This window comes from Crocodylus siamensis, chromosome 7 (assembly GCF_052110815.1).
Source record: "Crocodylus siamensis isolate JL-2025a chromosome 7, ASM5211081v1, whole genome shotgun sequence".
Taxonomy (NCBI): domain Eukaryota; kingdom Metazoa; phylum Chordata; order Crocodylia; family Crocodylidae; genus Crocodylus; species Crocodylus siamensis.
This window is the reverse complement of record NC_143401.1, coordinates 56,231,261-56,253,894: the sequence shown is the minus strand read 5'-3', so window position 1 is coordinate 56,253,894 and position 22,634 is coordinate 56,231,261.

Below are 22,634 nucleotides of genomic sequence, written 5' to 3'. Positions count from 1 at the left end.
CCTTTTTTGTGTCAAGGTTGCTAGGTTACACTTTTTGTGACAACAGTAAAACTCCCCCTCCCCTTCCTTCTTCCAGTTTTTCCATTTTCCCTCTTTGACACCTTCCCAACAGGCTGTGAAATAATCCCCTTGTTTTTTTTCCTTGCCAGTCTCCTTTTCAACTGCTCTCCATAGTTACTTCTCAAGGCTTTCAATAGAAGACATAAGTAAGATCAACCTCAAGTAAGACATAAGTAAGATCAACTGTGTCAAAGTGGCAAAAGAAAATTACAGTACTCTGTGATCAAACCTAAGGAACAATAGGCCCTAAACAGGCTACATATGCCTCCTTTAGGCCAGATAACCTTGAGAAAGATCTATACAACTTTAATTTCTACTGGGATTTGTTATTCTGTTGCTTTGTGTCTCTCTTGAGTGCAGTAGCTTACCTAGTACTTCACTTCTACAGCGACAAAATTTGCTTCTTGAGGCCAGGAACAATTTTAAACCATTCCCTTGCTAATTTAAAATACTATGGGCATGTGAGTGGGAATGTGCATTCCCCATGGACAACCAGCAGTGGTACGTATTTGTGCTGCCGCTAGTTGTTTCTGGGGAATGCTCCTGAATGCACACAGTGGAGAATGGCAAGTTGCCCCAGGTGGGGTAGGGGATACTGGTACCAGCACCTGCACTGGCCCCAGCAGCCTTAGCTGGAGCTCTGGGGACTTCCTGGGGCTCCAGTAGTGGCAATCTAGATGCATGGAGCCTGGCCAGCAACTGGAGCATGGCTGTGGCCGGCCAGGCTCCGGTTTTGGGTGATGCACGCTGTTGCCTTGTGAGCTGCCCCACTTTTTTCTGGTGTGGTTTTTTTTGACACTGGGATCTTCCAGTGTCCAAAAACCTGCTGCACTGCAAATTAGCTGTACAGCAAACACCTTCATGTGTGGTGTGGGTGGTTTATGGCTCTGCAGACAGGTCTGTGGGGCTGCAAACTGCACAGACGTGCTTGTCTGGATGTGTCCTAGGGATGCAAAGTGTGATACAATTTCTCTGTGTACTTTCTCTGGAATTATTAATCCAGACACTTGGAAAACAAACAGGGAGGCAGATATTTAAACAAATGAAAAACATGCTACACTAGACAGCTGTCACCACTGAGAAGTATATAAGCTTAACCACAGAATAGGCACATGGTATATACGCCAGGGCTGTGCAAGATTTCAGACCGTGCTTCGGATCCGGAGAAGCTTTAGATGCTTTAGCATTCAAAGTAGCATATCCAGATTGAAGTGCTGGCTTCGTTAGGCTTTCCAAAGTGGTTTGGAGCTTCTGAAGTGCTTTGGAAAAGTTTTGGAGCCGTTTTGGAGATCTGGCCATAGGGTATAATGGAGAATCAATGAAATATCTATAACTTTGTTGTTTTTTGTCTGATTTGGATTAAATTTGCACGGATGGTAGCCTCTCCTGAAATCATGAAGTCTGCCAAGTTTTAAGAAGATAGATGCAGGAGTTTGGGGGGAACTGCACCCAAAATTCTTGAAAGAAAACTCATGTCACGTCTATGTGTTAGAACACAGAGAGGTGAAAACTGCAGAGATGGTAGCCCCTGGTGAGGCCACAAAGCTGGCCAAGTTTCAAGAAGATAGGTGCAGGGGTTTGGGAGAAACCACCTAAAGCTGCTCGTGACATAGAAGACGCTAAAGGCAAAACTCGTGACATAGAAGACGCTGTGTGTGTTAAGTATTTCGTCTGTGAGATGGTGAGGTATTGGTCACCATTGATGTCACACTATGGAGCCCAGCAGTGTGTGGGCTGAATGATATGTTCCTTGTACCCATCCTGGCTCTTCCCTGATGCAGCAGGGCACTAAGGTGCCTGCTACTGACAACAGTAATATGGGCTCAGCTGCCACTCCCCAGGGCAGCACAGGTGTGGGTTGCCGAGACAACCAGTTGGGTCAGCTGACCAGAAGGGGGCAGGGCCTGGCCTATATAAACAGCCTAGGCTGAGACCAGAGCTAGTTCCACTCTGGCAGCCATGGAAGGTGGAGCTCTGCTGGAGCAAGCAGGGCAGGCATAGCAGAGAAGCTGGATGGCCTGAGCAGTTTTGCATGAGGATACTGGGTGGAGAAAACCCTAGTAGGGATATGGATGAAGGTAGCCAGTGGGCTTGGAATTTTATGTTGTAGCCCAGGAGTGGGAAGTTTGCTATTTTGTTTGTTGTTACACCGGAGGACCAGCTGAGGCTGTAGGGGTTGGAGGAGGCCTCATAGGAGCTCCCCAGTAGTGGGGGGGTTCCTGGTGCCGGAGAGAGTGCTGCGTTTTGGGGTGTCCTGACCCTGGTCCCAGTGTGGGCAGTATCGAGAGGAGCCCAGTGTGGGCACAGGTGGGAAGCCCCAGTGGGGCATAGGACCTGAAAAGGGGATCTGGGGGGCCAGGCACGGCTATGGCCACCTGAGCCTCGATTGTGGGGAATTGCGAGGCAAGGCCCTGGTGCGGGTGGGGAATTGCGAGGCAAGGCCCTGGTGCGGGCTACGGGCTGCGAGAGCCGTGGGGAGACAGGCCCCGGTGGGGGCAAGAGCCGCAGGAGAAGCCAGGAGGTGCCTGTGAGGGCACAGGCGGGCACGGAGACGAGTCCGGAGACCCGTGAGGGCACGGGTGACTGTGGGACTCACGAGCAGCCCCAGAGGTTGGAGTGCACCGGGCGACTAGACAGGGCCAAGATACATCAAGGCACTGTGCCAAGGAGGGTTAGAAAGGCAGCCTCCCTTTAACAAATTACCATCAGAGACGTGGCGGGCAAGATAGCGAGGGTGCATTAAACCTGATTTGGCACGGTAGGTAGGGGGTGCTAGGGGAGTTCACAGCCCTCCTTGGTTGCGTGCTGCCACACCTGAATATGTCCTTAAACTCCATGACGAGTGTCCATATCTCCTTCTTCTGAATGGTTGTCAAGTTCCCCCCAGTGTGAATTTGTTAGTCTGATCCCATTGGCCTAGCGCTCCACTCATTCCCTTGGGGCCCAAGGTCCTCTGACCCATCTTCCAGAAAGGCGGCCCAACCCTCAGGCTGTTGCCACTCGCATAGGAGGTTGACATGAAAAATCTGCTTCATCCGGAGGTGACCTGGCCTATATACCTCAAAATCTACCGGGCCTACCCTCTGAGTTCTCTCAAAGGGCCCCTGCCATTGTGTTAATAATTTGCTGGTAGATGTGGGTAACAGGATGAGACCTTCTGCCCGGGTTGAAACTTTCTCTCCTTGGCGTGTGCATCATAACTCACCTTTTGTTGCTCTTGGGCCTGCTGTAAATTATCTGTGGCTATGTCTCTGGCTAGCTGTACTCGGCATTGGAAGCCTTGCTGATACACCATAGGGTTCTGAGCCACTGCGGAGAGGTGCTCCCAATCTTCTCTCAATTTGCAGCAAGCCTCAGGGACAGTGCCCTAGTACCAACTCAAACAGTGAATATTTCAGGGACTCCGAGGGGGTGCCTCTAAAGACAAATAGCACCAATAGGAGGAGTAGGTCCCATCTTTGCAGATCCCCCTGTATGCACTGGTGTAAAATTTTCTTTATGGACCTGCTGAGTCTCTCCACCAGTCTGTTTGTGGATGATATACCGACGTGTAAAGTTGCTTTATTTTTAATGTTTGGCATATCACCTTTAACACCCCTGACATAAAGTTGTGGCCTTGGTCTGTCAGGATCTCCTGCGGGATTCCTACTCTGGCGATCCATTTAATGAGTTCCTCCTCAATCCAAGGCACTGTTACCATCCTCAGTGGGACAGCATCAGGATATTGCGTGGCATAATCCACGAACACTAGGATATATTGATTGCCTGCACTACTACGGGGTAATGGTCCAACAACATCCATCGCTATCCTTGCGAACGGGAGATCAATTACCAGCAGGGGTCGAAGGGAAGTCTGTGGAGGGCAGTCTTCCCTCACTTTCTGGCACTCGGGACACGCGGTGCAATGACGGGCTATGTCTCCCCCTAATCCCGGCCAAGAAAACCATTGGGCTATCCTGGCAGTTGTCTTATCCTGCCCCATGTACCCCCTGGTAGGGTTGGTGTGGGCAAGCTGCCATATGACCCTCTGGAAGCAAGAGGGTACAATGAGCGGTGTCCTCTCCCGCCCCACCTTGCTGTACCCGGTATAAGAGGTGGTGTCTTACCTCAAACTGCGGGGATGCTGTTGCAGTTGATGCTTGAAGAGGTTCCAAGGCATCCACTGCTATTGCTCATAGCTCTTGCAACTCCCCATCCTCTGCCTATGCTTCCCTGAACTGCTGGCTACATCGTGCAGGTCCAGTACCTCAATGTCATCGTCAGGTTCTTTGTCGCCTTCGGATTCCCCCAGCCATCCTTCCTGCATTCTTAAGTTTTTTTGTGTAGTCTCGATGTCTCAAATCCTTTCCAAGGTATCATATAAGGAGGCCCAGTCTCATCCCAACAACATCTCACAAGCCAAGTGAGGAGCCAGGCTGACTAACAGCTCCTCTTGGTGCTCCATAACCTGTAAGGATCTGTCATGGGGTCTGTTGAGCTTCTCCATGGAGGCAAGAGACCCTCACTGGCGCAGCCCCGTGACTCGGGCAGGCTGTAACCAGGTTGGCCCTTACCGAGGATTGGGCGCACCCGGAGTCTAGGACAGCCCATACCAGGTGGTTCCCAACCTGTGCTCGCACTATGGGTCGTTCCTATATAGTGCTTTCCTTGCCGCTCCCAAAACTACAATCCATTGGTTTGGTCAGCAGGGACTCCTTATGTCCTTCCAACATTCCTCGTGGTGAATGGTCTGGCTGCCACCTCTCGGACACATGGTTTGGGCACTCCTTGGAAAAGTGTCCAATCTTCCCACAATGAAAACAGACCATGTCACGTGTCAGACCCTTGGGGAGGAATCACCGTCTTTCTGGTTCCCTGAAAGCCATGGGTAGGGGTACGTTCTCCCTTGGATAATGGACCTCAGAGACTGCAAAAGCCTCAGCCAACTTTAAAGCTTCATCACAAGTAGAGGGCGAGTGCTAGCGTACCCACTGCTGTGTCTGTTCCTCTGGATCATTGAGGAACTGCTCCAGTATGATCTGGTCTACTACGGTGTTGCGGTCACATGTCATTAGGTTAATCCACTGACCGAACAGATCTCTTAACAACTGCAGTAGGAGCTGGGGGCGCTTTTCTTCTGCCCTCTTGGCCTGAAAAAGGGAATAATTTATAGTCTATACGGGATAGCAGCTTTAACCACCTCATAGTCCTGACCCTCATCTCTAGGGAGCGCCCTGTATGCCGCTTGGGCCTTTCCCACGACAAAGGCACCAAGCTGGCTGGCTCAGTACCCCTTGTCCAGGCCTGTCAGAATCACGTGCCGCTCAAAGGCCTCACTATATGCCTCTGGGTCGTCATCACTCATCATTTTCGGCATCTTGAAGGCCGTCAGGCTGTGTTGTAGCCAATCGTGTTGGTGCTCCAACATTTTTTGTTGTGCATCTAAGATCTGCATCAGCATCTTCAGGTTTTGGCCCAGCATGTTGGGAGGGGTCATGGCTGCTGGTTGCATCATGAGTTGTTCTGCTTGTCACCTCGTTATTTGCTGGATTGGTGCCACACCACTCGTGGCTGTGCTTTGCAGCCCCTCACGCTGCCCTTGCCTCCCATCTCCCACCTGATGTGCCTCTTTGGCTTTCCCGGTACTCTTGACGGTCCCACCTGATCTGGTGCAGGGAGTTTTATCGACCTTTCCAGCCCCTCTGTTGCAGCCACTGGCGCCGGGGTCTTTCTGTGCTTCTTTGCTCCTATGCCCGGGTTCTCAGTTGTGGGGAGCTGCCTTCAGCTCTTGGCTTCTCTCACTGCATCCAGCAGCCTCTGGCTTGCAGCTCATGCTGGAGGGTTCTTCCACACCAGGGGAAGCAGCCTCCAACTCTTCTTGCTACCATGGGAGCTTTGGAGAGCCACCTCCTGCTGGTGCTCTTGCTGGCATCAATCTGCCTCTCCCCTTGTCTTCGCCAGTGGTCCATTTTATTTCTGCCAGCCGGTGATTGCTGATGATGTCACCGGCCGGCTGCAGTTGTATAAAGGCATGGCTGATGGTCTGCATGGGTCTTTCTTCAAGTTCCAGTTTCGCCGTGGGTAAGTGTTTCCCTTTACCCTTGCTTTTCCCTTTTTTCCCCAACTGTGGGTTCCTGTCCCAGGGGTTTCCCCTTTGTATATTGGGGTCCTCCCTCCTGTTTTTCCCTGTGACAGCTACCATCCCTGCAGCTTTAACCCTGCTGCACCTTAACACACACTATGTCACCCATGTCACGAGTTTTGATTGTCCACAGCTTGAGGTGCAGTTTCCCCCAAACCCCTGCACTTATCTCCTTGAAACTTGTCAGGCTTCATGGCCTCAACATGGGCCACCACCCCTGCAGTTTTCAGTCCACTGTGCCTTAACACACACAGGGTCATCTATGTCACAAGTTTTGCCTGCCGGCAGCTTGAAGTGCAGTTCCCCTCAACCTTTTGCACCGGTCTTCTTGAAACTTGGCAGGCTTTGTGGCCTTACTAGAGGCTACCATCTCTGCAGTTTTCACCCCCCTGTGGTCTAACACATACATGTGACATGAGTTTTGCTTTCAAGAACTTGGGGTGCAGTTCCCCCCCCAAGCCCCTGCATCTATCTCCTTGAAACTTACTAGGCTTTGTGGTCTAAGCAGAGGCTACCACTCCTGGAATTTTCATCCAAATCAGACAAAAAAACAGCAAAGTTATAGATATTTCATTGATTCCCCATTATACCCTATGGCTGGATCTCCAAGGCGGCTCCAAAGGTTCAGAGCCACTTCTGCTGGATCAAAGCACCTGGGCATGGCAGTGCACCCCCAACGAAAAGGCGTTGCTGATACTGCCAGTGGTGTCTGCGGGCAGTCCATGATCGCCCTGGCCACTGCTACCAGCAGCATCTGCAGGGGATCACCAACCACTAGTTGGCGCTGGTCACCTCTTCCCCACCCCACTACTGACAGTGCTGCAGTTGCTGGCAGGAGCTCCCCAATTACTGCCGCCATGCTCCTGCAGCTGCCAGCACTGACACTGCCTGCTGGAGCTTGCGGTGTCCCTCAGCTTCTGGGGTCACGCAGGTTTCATGGTTAGAATCATAGAAAAGTAGGGTTGGAAGGAGCCTCGGGAGATCATCTAGTCCAACCTCCTGCTCAAAGAAGGACCATCCCCAACTATATCATCCCAGCCAAGGCTTTATCTATACAATCATAGCTTTGTATATGGAATCACAAGCAGGTTGCTGGATTTCTATAGCAGGAACCTGGGCTGGAATTTGTATGAAACAACCACCTTGATAGGATAGAACTTTACCTTTTCTAAGAAGATAAATTTCATTTTTCTTTCACACATTAGCCACAGTGGACTGAAGATTGCAGAGAGAAGGATGGATACACTCTGCTATTATAGTGACAGTTACACAAGCAAGGATAAGTTGTATATCAACTACCAATCTTTGTGCTTCAATGCACAAGCTGATCACCAGTTGCAGTGAGGAAACTACCTCCCCAGTGACCTGACAAACATAACCTTTCACACATATAGGTATTTTCATCTTCTCCTGCAGCATTCAGTAGAAGTTCATGTCAAGGAAAGGACACGGACTTAGCTAGAACATTGTTATTACTTGGGGTTGCAGTATGTTTCTGTGGCCAAATTATAAGCTCATAGTAAGAGTACTGTATGTACTAGCATGAATCTATTTGTATGCTGCATCAGAATTAAGGTCTACCAGTTTTAAACTTAAACTCATTAATACACCAGACATTACAGATCTTTACGTATATATTTCAGACTGGTATTTTAACAGGCATAGTTGTTGTTTTTGAATCATGTTCCCTTGCAAATGAGAGGGGTCTTTCCCATTAGCACTTCTGAATGGCATCTTCCCCTTGCCACAAATACCAGACTACAGTCATAGTACTAAGGGGGCTTTGTTTCATTCATCAGCCTGAAAAGCATTCAACATGGTTATGGTTTTTCCAGTTTTGTATACTTTTCTTATTAATGCCCTTACCGGTAACAAAATAGGCAAAATATTCTGGCACATTTTAAGTGTTCTGCTTTGATGAAGATGATAGGGAAGGATTTGGTTTTTGTTTATAAACTGCTGTGTGCATTCTTTTGAACCTCTGAAGGACTTCACCAGACAAGAAATTTGCTCCTTTTACAGGATCATTTAAAAAATTATTAGTTAAAGTAGCAGTCAAATTTTAGTAGCCTTGTGAATGTGCTGGAGTGAAGCGCCAGCCAGTGTTTCTTCTCCAGGGAAGTTCTTCAGAAAGGCTAATACCTGTAGGAGAAAATAATTAATGAGCACTTGAAGGCAGTCCAGCCTGGAAGAAGTACAAAGTTCTGTGCTCAGTGGCAGTTGTAAACTATAGAGATCACATTTGAATCCATTTGAAGTTGCCTATTGTGATAGGGGGAAGATCATGTGGCCATTTGCATTGCTGGCCCACCCTTCTGTTTAGGGCAGTCCATCCTGTCTTGCCTGCCATGACTTGCTGTTCAATAATACAAGAGGCAATAAGAGGGAGGCTGCCCATTTAATGCCCCAATGCCATGGGGTCTACACATGGCTCAACCTTCCCTTACCATGTCCCATGCCTCAAGATGGAATCCAAAATTACAGTTGCTCCAGACAGAAGCTGGGCCAAACTCTGCCCCTTTCTGGGCCTCTTGCACTCATCTCATTCATTCTGCCCTCTCTCACAGGGCATCATTCACTCTGCTTCCTCTTGCAGGGCCTCTTTCATGCCACCCTTCATTAGGGCTCTCCCAACCTGCCCTGCTCTTCTTGAGTGGCCCCTTTGGGCCATTGGGCTTGCCTACTTCCATTCTGGGTGATCTTCCCACAGCCCTTTGGGTGCCTCCTGCAGTGTATTCTGCAGCTGATGGTCCTTGTGCCTAACACTAGGCCGATTCTAGCCACTAGTTCCTCACTGGGCACTAGGCTCTTACTCCCTCTTTTCTGGGGCCACTCTTTACCCCCTCACTGGGGCTAACTCTATGTTCCCTTCCTAGGGTTTGGGGGTCTTACACCCCCAGGGACTCAGGTGCCTTTCCCTCAGCATGCCTGGCCCCACTGTCTGTTCTATCACCACTGAGTGGTGGGAGATAGGGTTATAAGGCACCCCTACCTGCCTTGCACTGGGGAGGCAACCAGCTTGGCATTTCTGGGGAACTGCCACACCACAGGGAGCCCCATCAGACCATCCATCCCCAGCAGGGTGCAGTTTCAAGTCATGCCCAGGACGAGGCTTGGCCCTGATAGCCTGAGGTAAAATGGAATTTGCTCAGCTCTGCCCTCCAATCACATGTCCCTTACCAGGTCATGTGACTGCCTCATCAGGGCTGGGCTGGCCTGAAACTGCCGGCTGCCTTGCTGTCACTCAAAGCCCTTAAAGTGACAGGCACCAAAGGTGCTCTGTCACACCCATCTATATACACATTTTAGCTTTAATTAGGGATGCAAGAATAAGTATAATGGTGGCTGGCCTGGAGTTCAGGATCAGCTTGATGTGCAATAGCAGGTTCAGCTGTTCACTCCTGTAGTCAGCAGGAACTTTGACCTGCATATGCAGAGTACTTGTCACTGCCAGGTAGCACCCTCTGTGGCTGAATGACTATCTTGGAGGGTTTAAAGTTGCTATCTTTGTTCTAGGTACAGCTACAGTGATGGGAATAAAGCAGTTCCATGTTATTTTGGTTTCTTCTCTGCTCTTTTGCTTTTGATCTCTAGTCTCCCTGCCGCCTCCTTCACAGTCTGAGGGCAGGATAGGTAACTTCCTTTTTTTCTCCTGAGCTAGTGTACTTGAAAATCCTTCTCTGTCCAAGACACCTAGTTTCTACTTAAAATTCTGCGTTAATCTCCCTTTAGCTTATCATTGATCATAGAGCATTGGGAGCATTTGGATTGTACTACAAAAATATGGTATATTCTGCAAGCAAAGCATTTCCTGAAATGAATAATTTTCAGGGGACTTTTCCACTATAAGATATTGACAATCTCTTGGACCTTGAGACGTGACCACTGATGCTAACGCTACCTGTACAAGATACTCCTGAGTGTTCCATCTTTCCTACATGGTTCATTAGTTTGTAATCTCAGCTATTGCAAGGGAAACCATTCTAATCTTGTCAATTGGAGATGCAACTGCTTTTTAATTTAGTTTTAAAATAGGTTTTTAAGTTGGTCTGTGCTCTGCTATTGATTTGACTTCTTAAATAGTCTTGTACTATATCAAGAAGATCTTTGCTACGGATCTTTAATGCCCTTCTGCAAGGGTCAAAGAATAACATTTTTAGGGATGGGAGAAGGTGTCATACAAAGAAGTCTTCTTTAAATGTAGAGTATTACACTGCATTAAATTTTAAAAGCTATACCTTGAAGCTGACTCTCAGTGATAATTAGGCTCCTGAGTCACTTTTAAAAATGGTTGCTTAAATGTTTTTGAAAATGTTGGCCATAATCGTGTTAAAATCAGAAGTTACCTTACAGCTCTGGTACTAGTTAGAAGAACATTATCTTCCTCATGCAACCGAGAGATTTTTAGCTAAAGGCAGAAGCTTTGCAGGTGCTTTTTCACAGAAATACTGTTCAGAGCAGCCAAGTATGAACAATTGCTTTGTAGAACTGGGCCTTCTTTAGACAACTACAATCCCTCCTCTTGCTAACCCCATGAATGCAACATTCTCCCTTTCTATCTTTCTGATCAGGAGAAATGTATGGTTGTATTAGGGTTTGAGTTCTTTCTAAGCCTTTGAAAGGTGCACTGTTTAAGGATGATCATCATTCTTCAGGACACAGTGGTATTGGCTGCTCCAATGGTCTAAAGATGGCTGTATGGGGGGAAAAGAACCTGACTGAAGCAGATTTTGGAAATACAAAACTTGTTTTTGATGTTTAACTGCTTCACCCATTCCTTCCTTTCTCAGTCAATCAATTTCCTCCTTCTCCAGGCAAAAAAGGTAGGGTTATTTTAAAGTATGGTATTCTGCCATTAAGCATATTCTTGTGCATATTTTCAGCTATTGTTGTGACCGTGCACTGAGCTTGGTTGTCTGACATACTTGTTTGGTTCCCTGGTACAAAATGGCTATGAGCTACAAGAGACAGGAAGATGACTGTCTGGATCCAGGAAACAGAGAATGAGAAAGCTTTACTTAATGGATCAACAAAATCCCTGTAAGGTGTCTTTAAAGTACTAAACAGATGTAAACTTAAACAGCAGTAGATACTGCACAAAACCATGTAGGTCAGAAGTACAAGTAGGACAGAGGTGATTACTTGCTGCCACTTCTCACCAGGCTTATCAAATCTACCTCTTCATATAGAATCATAGAAAGTTAAGTTTGGAAGGTACCTCAGGAAGTTATCTAGTCCAACCCCCTGCTCAAAGCAGGACCAGCCCCAACTAGATCATCCCAGCCAAAGCTTTGTCTAGCCAGGTTTTGAACCGCCCCCCCACCCCAAGGATGGAGCTTCCACCACCTCTCTGGGTAACCTGTTCCAGTATTTTACTACCCTCCTAGTGAGAAAATTCTTCCAAATATCTAACCTAAACTTTCCTTGCTGCAACCTGAGACCATTGTTCCTTGTTTGGTCATCTGCCACCCTTGAGAACAGCCTATGTCCATCCTCTTTCAACCCCACCTTCAGGTAGTTGAAGACTGCTATTAAGTCTCCTTTCAGTCTCTGCTTCTCTAAACTAAATAAGCCCAATTACCACATATGCAATAGAAAGATACAGAGATACTCTTCCAAGTTAACCACCTTATCCCAATATGCCAAATTAATCAAAGGATTTTAGAGATGACTTGATTGGAAATAATTTAATAGAACAGAAAGCATAGGCGGTGGAAGCGGGTGGCTAATGGGGCTTATCTTCCCAAACATGGGGCAGTGGTAGGGCTGAAAGGCAGCTTGGCCATGGCCTTCTGGTAGCTGCAGCAGGTGTGAGGGAAGGAGTGGGGCTAGGGCAGGGACAGGCACTGCACAGTTGGCAGGGTGCAGGATGGAGCTGCAAGCTACTCATGTGGGGGATGCAGCTCCCACTGTTACGCACGCCCCAGAAAAGCACAGGGGGTGGGGTGTGACCCCAGATCTGCATGGGGTGGGCTGAGACTGCAGACTGGGGCTGCCCGGCAGGGGATCTCCTGGCGGGCTGGGCAAGGCTGTGCTTGGGATGGGCGGCGGCGGTGCTGGGAGCAGGGCTATGGAAGGAGGGGGGCTGCAGTCACCTCAAAATTCACTGTATTACCCCTAACCCCTGCTCCCAGTGCTGCTACCTCCCACCAAGAGCACAGAGCAGCCTAAATCTGTGCCCCACCCCCGCTGGGAACAGCCTGCTGCAGTCCCGGCCCTAGCCCACAGACTCAGCCCACCTCACCCCGCCTCGCCCTGCCCCACCCTGTGCAGATCCTGGAGCACGCACCCCCCGTGCCATCCTGTGGCGCGTGCAGCAGCAGGAGCCACCACCCCCTTCCTGCGCTGGGTACCCCCTGGACAAGCTGCTTGAGGCTCCGTTCCACTCCCGCCTAGGCTGTGCAGGGCCTGTCCCTGCCCCAGCCCCACTCGCTTCCCTTTCCCCCACAGATTTACCTCCTGGGCAGGGGCGCATGAGAGTACACACTCAGCCTCCCCTCCCCCCCAAATAATTTTTTGTCCCTTCGCTATGACAGAAAGGGATTTATGAAGGCTAGACACCATAATTAACATTGTATCATTCCTCCAGATAATTTTTCTCAATATAATTATCAATCCTGTATATCACCTCAGTATTTGGAAGCTTGATGTGACTTTTTGTCATGAAAGACCTTCATTTTTTTGCCTCCCATGTGATTTTCTAATAGACAAATTTTTTATTTGTGTACCTATGCCATTAAATGTTGCTAGATTTTCATACCCAAATTAAGACTGTTTAAGGGAATCAAGCTTGCAGACAGTGCTAAGCACTCACCACTAGAAAGAAAGCAAAACTGTAAAATAACATCCAATATCAGTAATCACTTTTCAAATTCTTGGCCTACATCTCTAAGCATCTTAACAGTTTTGGAAAGTATTAGTTATTTTTTTGCCCTGAAACCAAGCAGTGAGGTGCAGGTGTGCTACAAATCAGCTCTGCATCTTCCCTTGAGTGCTTCCATTTCCCCCACCACATCTGCAGCTTTACTTTACATCTGCTCCCTGCCCTGTCTGCCCCTATGCTGCCTGTTCCCTCCCCAATTTGCTGTCTGCCACACAGAGGTTGCCTGTGCCACTTGTGGCACCTCTGCTGCAGTTTGGCCACTCCTAATCTAGGGGAGTATGTTGCTATTAGCATTCCAGGTAGGAAAAAGTACCTTTCTGAATATCAAAAAGAAAGATACTTATATTTACTTTCTAGCGTGACACATTTGCTAGTGCATGCTGGTGTTTTGGCTCTAAAAGTAATTGAATCAGTTCATTAGTAGTATAGTGGGGAAATTTAGATGCTTAGCTTGCAAACGCAAAAGAAACTGAAGAGCACATAAACTATCATGCCTATTCATTTATCTTATTTGACACTCTTAGTTTTTCAATTCACACACTGCCTCAGCAATATCTTTGTTTACAGCCTGTACTGTAATCACTAGACCACCCTTTTGTGCTTGGTGTACTGTTACTTGGTAGGGAGGACCTAACAAGCATACAAGATATTCTATCCACCGGTGTAATCTACACTTACTGTGTGCAGTGAGCATTACCTGTAATCTCTGCAATCACTGAAAGTCAGGCAAAATGCTGGTACCAACTTCCCAGGTAGTTCTTCAGACAGCTGGGGAGAGAGGCTAGGCAGCTGTGTGGTTCATATATGGCAGTAAATGTTCCAGGAAGAGATGACTACCAGCCCTTCAACTGCTTTGGACATGCCTCGCCTACCTCCTTTAAATAAGGAATCAGTTTCTAATTCAAAAGAAATTTAATGTCCAATTTATAATAAAGAGTTTTTATCAGTCTATAGTATATCAGGCTATAATATATAGCAACCATATGTGAGACTCCAATCAATGTTCTATTTCTAGAATCAGAAAAATGATGTAACTGGATTTTAAAAACTTTAGTTGAATGTAAGTCATCTGGGGATGGGAAAAAGAAATAGACCAAGTCCACAGAACATTCTTGCTTAGACAATTAACACAATCACTGTACGAGGATAGCAGATTAGGAAAGGAGTGCATTCCCAAGATATCAGGAAACCTCTCATTCCTTCTGTGGCAGGGCACTGTAGGTGCCTGCTACTTTAAGGGCTTGGAGCTGGCAGACGCCAGGTGCCTGATGAGGGCAGCCATTTTGGACCTAGGGCAGCCCATATAAACAGGGCAGTTTTGCTGCCTGGAGGCCAGGCAGTAACATTGCTTGGCTGCAGGGTTGCTGGTACTATCTGAAGGTGAGGGAGGTGCTATAGGGGATGGGCAGGAGGCTCCTGGTCCTGGGTATGGCCAAAAACTGCACCCTGCTGGGAGTGGGTGGCCTGATGGGGCTCTCAGTAGCATGGGAGCCGCCAGGAAATGCCAGGCCAGTTATCACCCTGGTGAAAGGCAGGCAGGGGCACCTTAACCCTAGCCCTCACCTTTGGGTGGATTTGCATTCTATTGGAGGTAGTTGTGGGTGTGCAAGCCCTGGGGGCCAGATATGGCTGAGGCTGCCTGAGCCCTGCGGGGGTTTGAGACCCCGAGAGGGAAGGCGGGGGCCAGGTATTGCTATAACCACCTGAGCAAACCCTATGGCTCCAAGTGAGGGAGTGGTCTGGAGCCCCAAATGAAGGGGGGCAGAGATTAGGACCCCTGTGAGGGGGTAGCCCTAGTAAAGGGGGCCAAGATCTGTAGTCCAAAGTGAAGGGCAGTGTACTAGCCCCAAGGGAGAGGCAGAATGGTGGAACCCCAGTGAGGCGGTAGCTCTAATTAAGGGGCAGAGATCTGGAGCCCCAAGTAAGGGGGGGTAATGTGGAGCCCCAAGCAAGGGTAGTAGGTCCAGGTAAGCCTCGAGACACGTGAGGCCAAGGTTTGGGCCAGAGGCTGAATGAATGGGAGCTCAGCCCCAGAGTGAAAGAGGTGAGTCCTGACCCTGGTAAGCCCTCCACTGCTGGGAGGCAGAGTGTGGGTCGAATGTAATATCCGTAGTAGCACCACAACCTGCTGCCCTGGGGTGGGGGGGGAGTGAGAGTCCCCCGTGACACCCTGGGGCACCAGTCATGGTGTGAGGTACACCAGTTTCCCACATCCAGGAACAGGGACCCGGAGAGAGAGTGGGGCTAGTGAAGCCAGAGGTAGAGTGCCCCCTCGACTGGCCTATGCTGGGGCCAGGACCAAGAAGGTCAAAAGGGCCAGGTGCCCACCGTGAGGGGCACTCAGAGTCAGGGGCCTGAGACCCTGCCTGGCCTTTGAGGTGAGGCCAGGGCCTGTGTATGGCTGAAGGTCCTGAGTGGGGACTGCACCCAAGAGGGAAGCCAGCTACGAGGAGCTTGGCAGCCCAGATGAAGGTGGTATACGCTGCCGGAGCAGAAGGATCAAAGGACGATCCTGTTGGGAGGATTCTGGAGCCTATTGTGAGGCTGGCATGACTTAACATCTGGATGCCATCTGTGAGGCTTGGACTGTGGTGTAGGGGTGGTATGGAGCTGCGGATACCCCCTACATCGGGGTGCAAAGAAAAATGGTCAGCCTCCTGCCTTATTTAACAGCTTATTAATTTTCCAGCAAGTTGTGGTGGGCGAGACAGGTGGGTGGCGTGCCTGGAGGGGGGTAGGAGGCCATCGATGGCTGGCCTGAGAGGAGCCCACTTCACCACACTTTCATGTCAGAATCTGACATGAATACTTGCATGTTCCTTAATTGCTTCTGGAAACAAATACATACAACATGCAAGAATAGCAGCATTGCCCTTTTAGCCAGGATTTTTAACTGAATGTCCTGCAGAACACTGAATCCCACGGAGTCAGAAAACTGATTGGGCACAAACTCATGAGGCCTCTTTGGATCAATGGTCAGCTCTGCAGTGACTGAAATACTCTTTAAGGTTACTTCTGAACCTCAAGCAAACCAACATACTACTTATGTTTCCCATGCAAGCATTCCTGTATGAATATAAACTGTATTTATTACAACCTCAACCCAGTCAGGAGGGATGGTTCCTCATGAGTTCTAACCAAGTCAGCAGAACAAGTAGCAGGTAAGTAAAGTATCTGTTCAAATTTATACAGCTCTTTATTGATCATGGTTTCTCCCAAGAAGAGATGCTTTTTTGTCAAGCCTTGGGAGAGCCAACCTTTTGTTCATCCATAGTAAACTAATGCTCCAAAATCCTGGGTTTGCTTGCTGTTCAATGTTAATTATACACTTAATCTCCCCTCATTTGCAACAGTCTGGCCCTGGAGCCCGTCAGCTCCAGGCAATGAGAAATACTGCACAGTGGGTATGTCTACATGTAAATTTAAGCTGGCATAAATATACTGTGCAGTAAGCGGGAATAGGCTGGCATCTACACATGCAGGTGTTAAAGCGCATTCACACTGTGTGGACTGACTTAGGACTAACTTTAATGTTACTGAGCAGTAACTAATCGTGTGTAAATTTGATACCTGCATCATGCAGGTATCAAACTTATGCTCAAGTCAGCATAAACCACCATGTTTACTGTGTAGTATGAACATGCATGTGCAGATGCGTGCCTGTACTGCACAGTAATTTTAATTACTGCTCAGTAAATGTACATGTGTAGAAGCACCCAGTGTAAAACACTATATAGGATGTTTCATTACTATATGACCAGAGCAGTTTGTGCTTATGTCATACACATTTATGTGACCTGAAATGGTGTTATACAAGTTCCACATTTTTAATTCTGTTGTTAAGCAGAAAACATTTTAATGTTTACAGTGGTGTTGGTTGTAGCCATGTTGGGCTAAGGACATGGAAAGGCCGGGTTCTTTGGGTAACTGATACCTTTTATTAGATCTATATATTTTATTACTATTCCAAATAGTTGGAAAAATTGTTCTTTGCAACACCTTTTGGGCACAAGACCTTTCTTTAGGCATAGGAAGTCTGCTGGTATCTTGTGTTCTCCTGGACGGAACAGAAGTCAATATGCAATACGCAGCTCTGTGAAAATGCTGGAAGTGAGAATCAGAGGCCATGGGAGACATGGGTGAGAGACAGGTAGGTGTGGGGGAGCAAAGGGGGGAAATGTTGACCTGGTGATACAATGCACTTTGCTCTACAAGGACACAGATGGATATCTCTGTATGTAGAAGGATTAATGCATGATTCCCCTTCTGCAGTACACTTGCATACATTATGTATTGGAACAAACCACCTTGTCCAGGGCCTACATTATTCCCCTCTCCCAAACTTTTGAAGTCATGTTGTAGCTATATTTTCCTTTCAATGGCCAAAGATAAAGTCAGGCTTTAGATGAACAGCATGTATGGGTGAATCTCAAGATTGTTTTTACAGCTCTGGGCTACTATGCCAAAAATACCATTGGTCATTGAAAGCATTTCTCCAGTTACATGTTGAACTGGATTATTAGCACAGCTCACTTGCTCAGATTTTGAAGAGAAGTTGTAAGGAAATCGGAGGTTATACAGCATAGGTTTGCCATTAGTTTTGTTTAGTGCCATTTTAACTTGGCAGATTGGCCTTCCATATTCTAGTCTTTTTGGCTAGGGACAGAAATTTTGTATAAACTGTTATAAGTGACTGGAAACTGGTTCATATCTGTAATACAACAGAAGTTCAGTGCATATAAATCATTTTCAAAATGGCCAAAACCAGTTGATATTAACCTGGATGGAGGTAGTATCAGGCTTAACTGACTTAGGTTAAATCTGTTTATTGAACTTTTCTCCCAGATCTCTACCAGATTCAAGTCGTCTGTTCTAGCAGAGCAGGGAGGTGTGCTGTAGTGTCCCCTGGCTTCTGGCCTAGGCTACTGCGGGTATGTGGATGCATTTCTGGAATCAAAAGTGAATGTCTTGTTCACTTATTTATCAGCTTAACTATGCAGCTGAAACTAACCTGTGAAGATTGAATTGATTCAGCCTCGGGCTTTTTGACTGTCCATACTTAGTCCTCAGCTTAATAACTGAACTCTTTTCTGATACCTCTGATAAATATTGCTACCTCCAGGGACTCGTTTTATGATTCCTCATTCCTTGTGTTTTTATACAAAGATTCATTAGTCTCTAAAAACAGACATTTAGGGGCTCCTATACATGTGCAGGGAGGCATTTCTGATGTGCTGTAACTACAGTGTATTGGAGCAGACTCAATTAATCGAGTCTGCTGGAGCATGGTAACTACCATGCTCTAGCAGAATTGAGCATCACGTGTATCAGCATCCCTTTGCTGAAAATGGCAGTGGGGCATTTTAAACTAAAGCTAATTTAATGAGCTTTAGGTCAAAGTGCCCCACCACCACTTTTCAGCATGGAGATGCTGATGCATGTGATGCTCCAGGCAATTTAACTTAGTGTAGCTCTTGGAGCTGCACTAATTAAAACCCCCTCCACCTCCCAGAGCATGTCTATAAATGCCCCTGGTGACCATACTTCTTACTGGCTGAAGAACAGATATAGGAAAGTAAAAAAATCTATTGCCTTGAAGTTAAAAAACCTAAAATCTTCCAACAGCAACGTGCTTCAGGCAGTGTTTGAGGTGCAGAACTGCAGAGGTTTGGATTGAGGGAGTAGTTTTCTCCATCCATAAGTTCAGAAGGTAGGTATGCTTCCGGTAGAAGCTATCTTTTTGTCTGAGGAGTAATGGATCATCTTTCCTTTATGAGTAAAAGACAAAGCTCCTGAAACCACTTTGAGAGAATGTAAATGCAAGACGTTTCAAATTCTTGCACCTCATAATTCTTTGGAATGGAGAAAAGTTTGAGTCACCAGACCAACTCCTGTTGTATTTTATTTATATTTTCATAGTTAAATAACAAGTTCATAAGATTGACAAGAAAGATTCAGCATGGAAACTTGTTAGACACAAGCCTCTAAATACTGTGGCTAATGTAAAGAACACGACAAGAAGACAGTTTCCCAGCACAAGATTAAAGTAATTGACATAAACATGCCTGTTAACATGTCTGTTCTTAAAAGTGATTTGAGCACAATCATTCACTTTAATGCAGGGGCTGCAGTGTTTGAGAAATCTTCATCTGGACGATTGAGAATATGCCTGTCAGATCTTTTTGCTTTTAGCTGTTTCAATAACAGCAATTAAGTGCATCTTAAAGTTTTCTTTCTTTGTGGTCACCTGGAATTTATCAGGAAAAGATACCCAATTGCATTATTTCTCATCTAAAAAACATTAGCTTCTTTCTCTACATGTGAATTATATATGCTGTGCTGAAAAATGGGGTTGGTATAATTTGCAGACTCTGGTGTAATTTATTTTGTGGCTCAGAATTTGTATGTGCACGTGCTTGTTTCTTTAAACAAAAACAGCAACGAACATTTGACAAATACGGACAAAGCCCTCAACTACAAGAATCGTGTATTTATTCAGGATCCCATTCCAATACATCTTTAAAACACAAATATTGCAAAACAAGACACAAATAAATAAAGAAAATAATCTTTCCTATCTTTATAAATGTTTAGAAACATTGCTTCAGTTTCAAAATACAATGGGGATGGTTGGTGAGTGCACATGAGTTTAAGGTCACTCAGAAATAGCAAAATCTTAAATATACATGTTATACTAGCGTGCCTTCAGGAAACTAGGCAAACAGTTCAGTATATAAATGCTACTTCCCTGAAAGTAAGGTATCTGGCAACAGGGTTCCACAACTGAAATAATAGAGGGGAAAAAAGAGCCCAAATCCTTGCTATTCTATCAAACTTTTGTGTAAGACTTTTATGGGTAGGGGGAGGGGGGAAGCTGAGCTTCTGACAAGGTATTTTGCAGAACTTCATAATACTGGCAATTAGCTGAATAGCAATTGCTAATTATTGCAACATGTAGGGCAGTTCTACACAAAATGCTAAGGCACTGTAGTGATACGCTATGGTACCGTAGTGTCCATTGGCAAAAACCATGGCGCTGCTACTACATTACCGTAGCAATGTATTATAACGAGGGAGCACGTTGCTATGGCAACATAATGGCCAAAAATAACTGTGCGGCCGGCATGGCATAGTATGGGCTGTTTACTATAATCAGAACTCTTAGGGAGGCGATATCTCTTATTAGACCAACTAGATAGTTACGAAAAAATGTTTTTATTTGCAAGCTTTTGGGCACACTTGTGCCCTCTCAGGCATAGGAGAGTGCAAAGATTGTAAAACTTCTCCCAAGTGGAAATGAAAATTCATATTTCACAGGAGAGCTGAAAGGTGGTATAAGATCTCCTGGCTGGAAAAGTTCATTTTATGCAAAATAGGCTCAGGTAAAAGTTGGAGCAGCCTATTTACTTCCAAGCTGCCTGATGGCAAGCAGGATGTTGAATTATGCTTCTTTCTTGTTATGAAGTTTCATATTGCACAGGAGGATGGATGATAGATGGCTCTCCTGGGCAAGGATTTTTTTCTTGTATTGTGGCTGCTCTGTGAGCATGCAAATTTGGCTCAGAACAAAAGGCTGGAGCAAGGGTGTCAGCTTTCAGGTCTTGGGGTGTTGAATTTTGCTTCCTTCTTGTCAAATTATGAACTTTTCATTCCAAAAGGAATTACTAAATGATGGCACAGTAACAAAAGCACCATATGGCCATGTTTAGAAGCACCCATACTGTAGCAAAATAAAGCAGGATCCTCTCTAGTCATGTGTTGCAGAGCACAGAGGTGCTCTGCTACTATAAAGGAGGGAGGTATCGCAGAGCATGCAGGTGCCCTGCTCCTTGGAGCAGAAACAGCTAGGGAGAGAGCCCTAGCAGTGAGTGGGGAGCCCAACTGCTAGTTACCAGGGCAGCCAGAGTAGTAATAAAGAGGCACAGGTGCTGGTTGTTAGGGCAACTGCTGTGGGTCAGCTGACTGGAAGGGGACAGGGCCTGCCCCATATATAAACCCAGGCTGAGGCAAGAGAGGTAGTTCACTGCCAGCAGTCATAGGGGTGGGAACTCTGCCCAAGTGAGAAAAGGAAGAGACTAGGATGCCTGGGCAGTTGTTATGGGTGAGAGAGGGAGAAACCCCGTGACAGGCTTGAATGTGGTTAGAGCCAGATGGCTTGAATTTATGTTGCAGCCAAGGGGCTTGAGTTTGTGTTGATGGTTTACTGTTTACAACTGGAGGTCTGGGTGAGGCTATTAGGGGTTGGAGGAGGCCTCATAGGGGCTCCACAGTAGTGTTAGAAATATTATTAAAAATGCATTATCAATAGCAGATTTAGAAAAAACACAGCTGCTAGCCCTCCTTGTCTCCTTAATGGGAGAGGGAAGGGGGGTTGGAAATTGAAGGGAAAACTACCAAAGGCTCTTTGTACTAAGGTATCACTCTCTCTTTGTTCTGCAAATTTACTATCTCTTTGTTACACTAAATCACACTTTCTTTCATGGCTCCCACATTTCTTAGGCTAAGATAAGAGTAATTGCCATTTTAGCCTTCAGGTTGAACCTTGAGTAACCTTGGGTCCCTTCTAAGCACGCGCAATAACCTAATACATATTAAGCCTATCCGCCCCGCATACTGAAGTAGTTAATTATAATGTACATGGGACGTATGAAGCGACATGTTTACATATATGTTTGTATGAACCAGAAATGAGTTGTAAGAGTTCCTGTTTCTGTACACGTGCCAGAAGAGAGGGGATAAAAGCCTGCTAATGATTGCTCCCGGGGGCAGAGGGTTTTGATCTTTTGTCTTCTTTCTCTGACCCTATTTGCAAATATATACCCTTTTGTATCACCAACAATGTGTGCCTGAAGGATCATTAATATTCATTGAGCCTCCAAAGAAACGAACCGAGAGAGAGTTTTTTTACCTCAGTAGTGTGGGGACACTGGCACCAGAGAAGGTGCAGCATTTGGGGGTGAACCAACCCCAGCCCCTAGAAGGGGAGTGGAGAACTGAAGGCCAGGTAAGGCTGAGGTTGCCTGAACCCCCTTGGAGGGCTCAAGACCCCGAGGAGGAAATTTGGGGCCAGGCATGGCTATGGCCACCTGAGCCCCAAGGCTGCAGTAACCCCAGAGCAAAGGGGGCAGCGTGAGGAGGGTGCCTGTGAGGTGCAGTTGTGAGACAGACCGAATAACGTCCGGGATATCAGTGAGGCTTGGGGCATGGTAAAGGGGTGGCTGGAGCCACACAGAGCCCATAAGGCTGGGGTGCACTGAGTCACACAGTACAGAACAGGGCCAGGATACAACAGAGTACCGTGTCCAAGGGGACGAAAGGCAGCCTCCCTTATATACATATATAAGGGAGGCTCTGTTGTGTATATAAATAAAAATAAAAGATGTGGTGGGTGAGAATGAGGGTGCTTTGAGACTAACTTGGCACGGTAGGGGGTGCTGGGGGAGATCATGGCCACCCCTAAGACCCCACTCCTTGACATGTTATCCCAATAACCTAGAAACGAATAAGGTGTTGTGTAAACTACTTATAAACAAACTTTTGATGTTGCAAATCTTTGTTATGGCTTCTTCT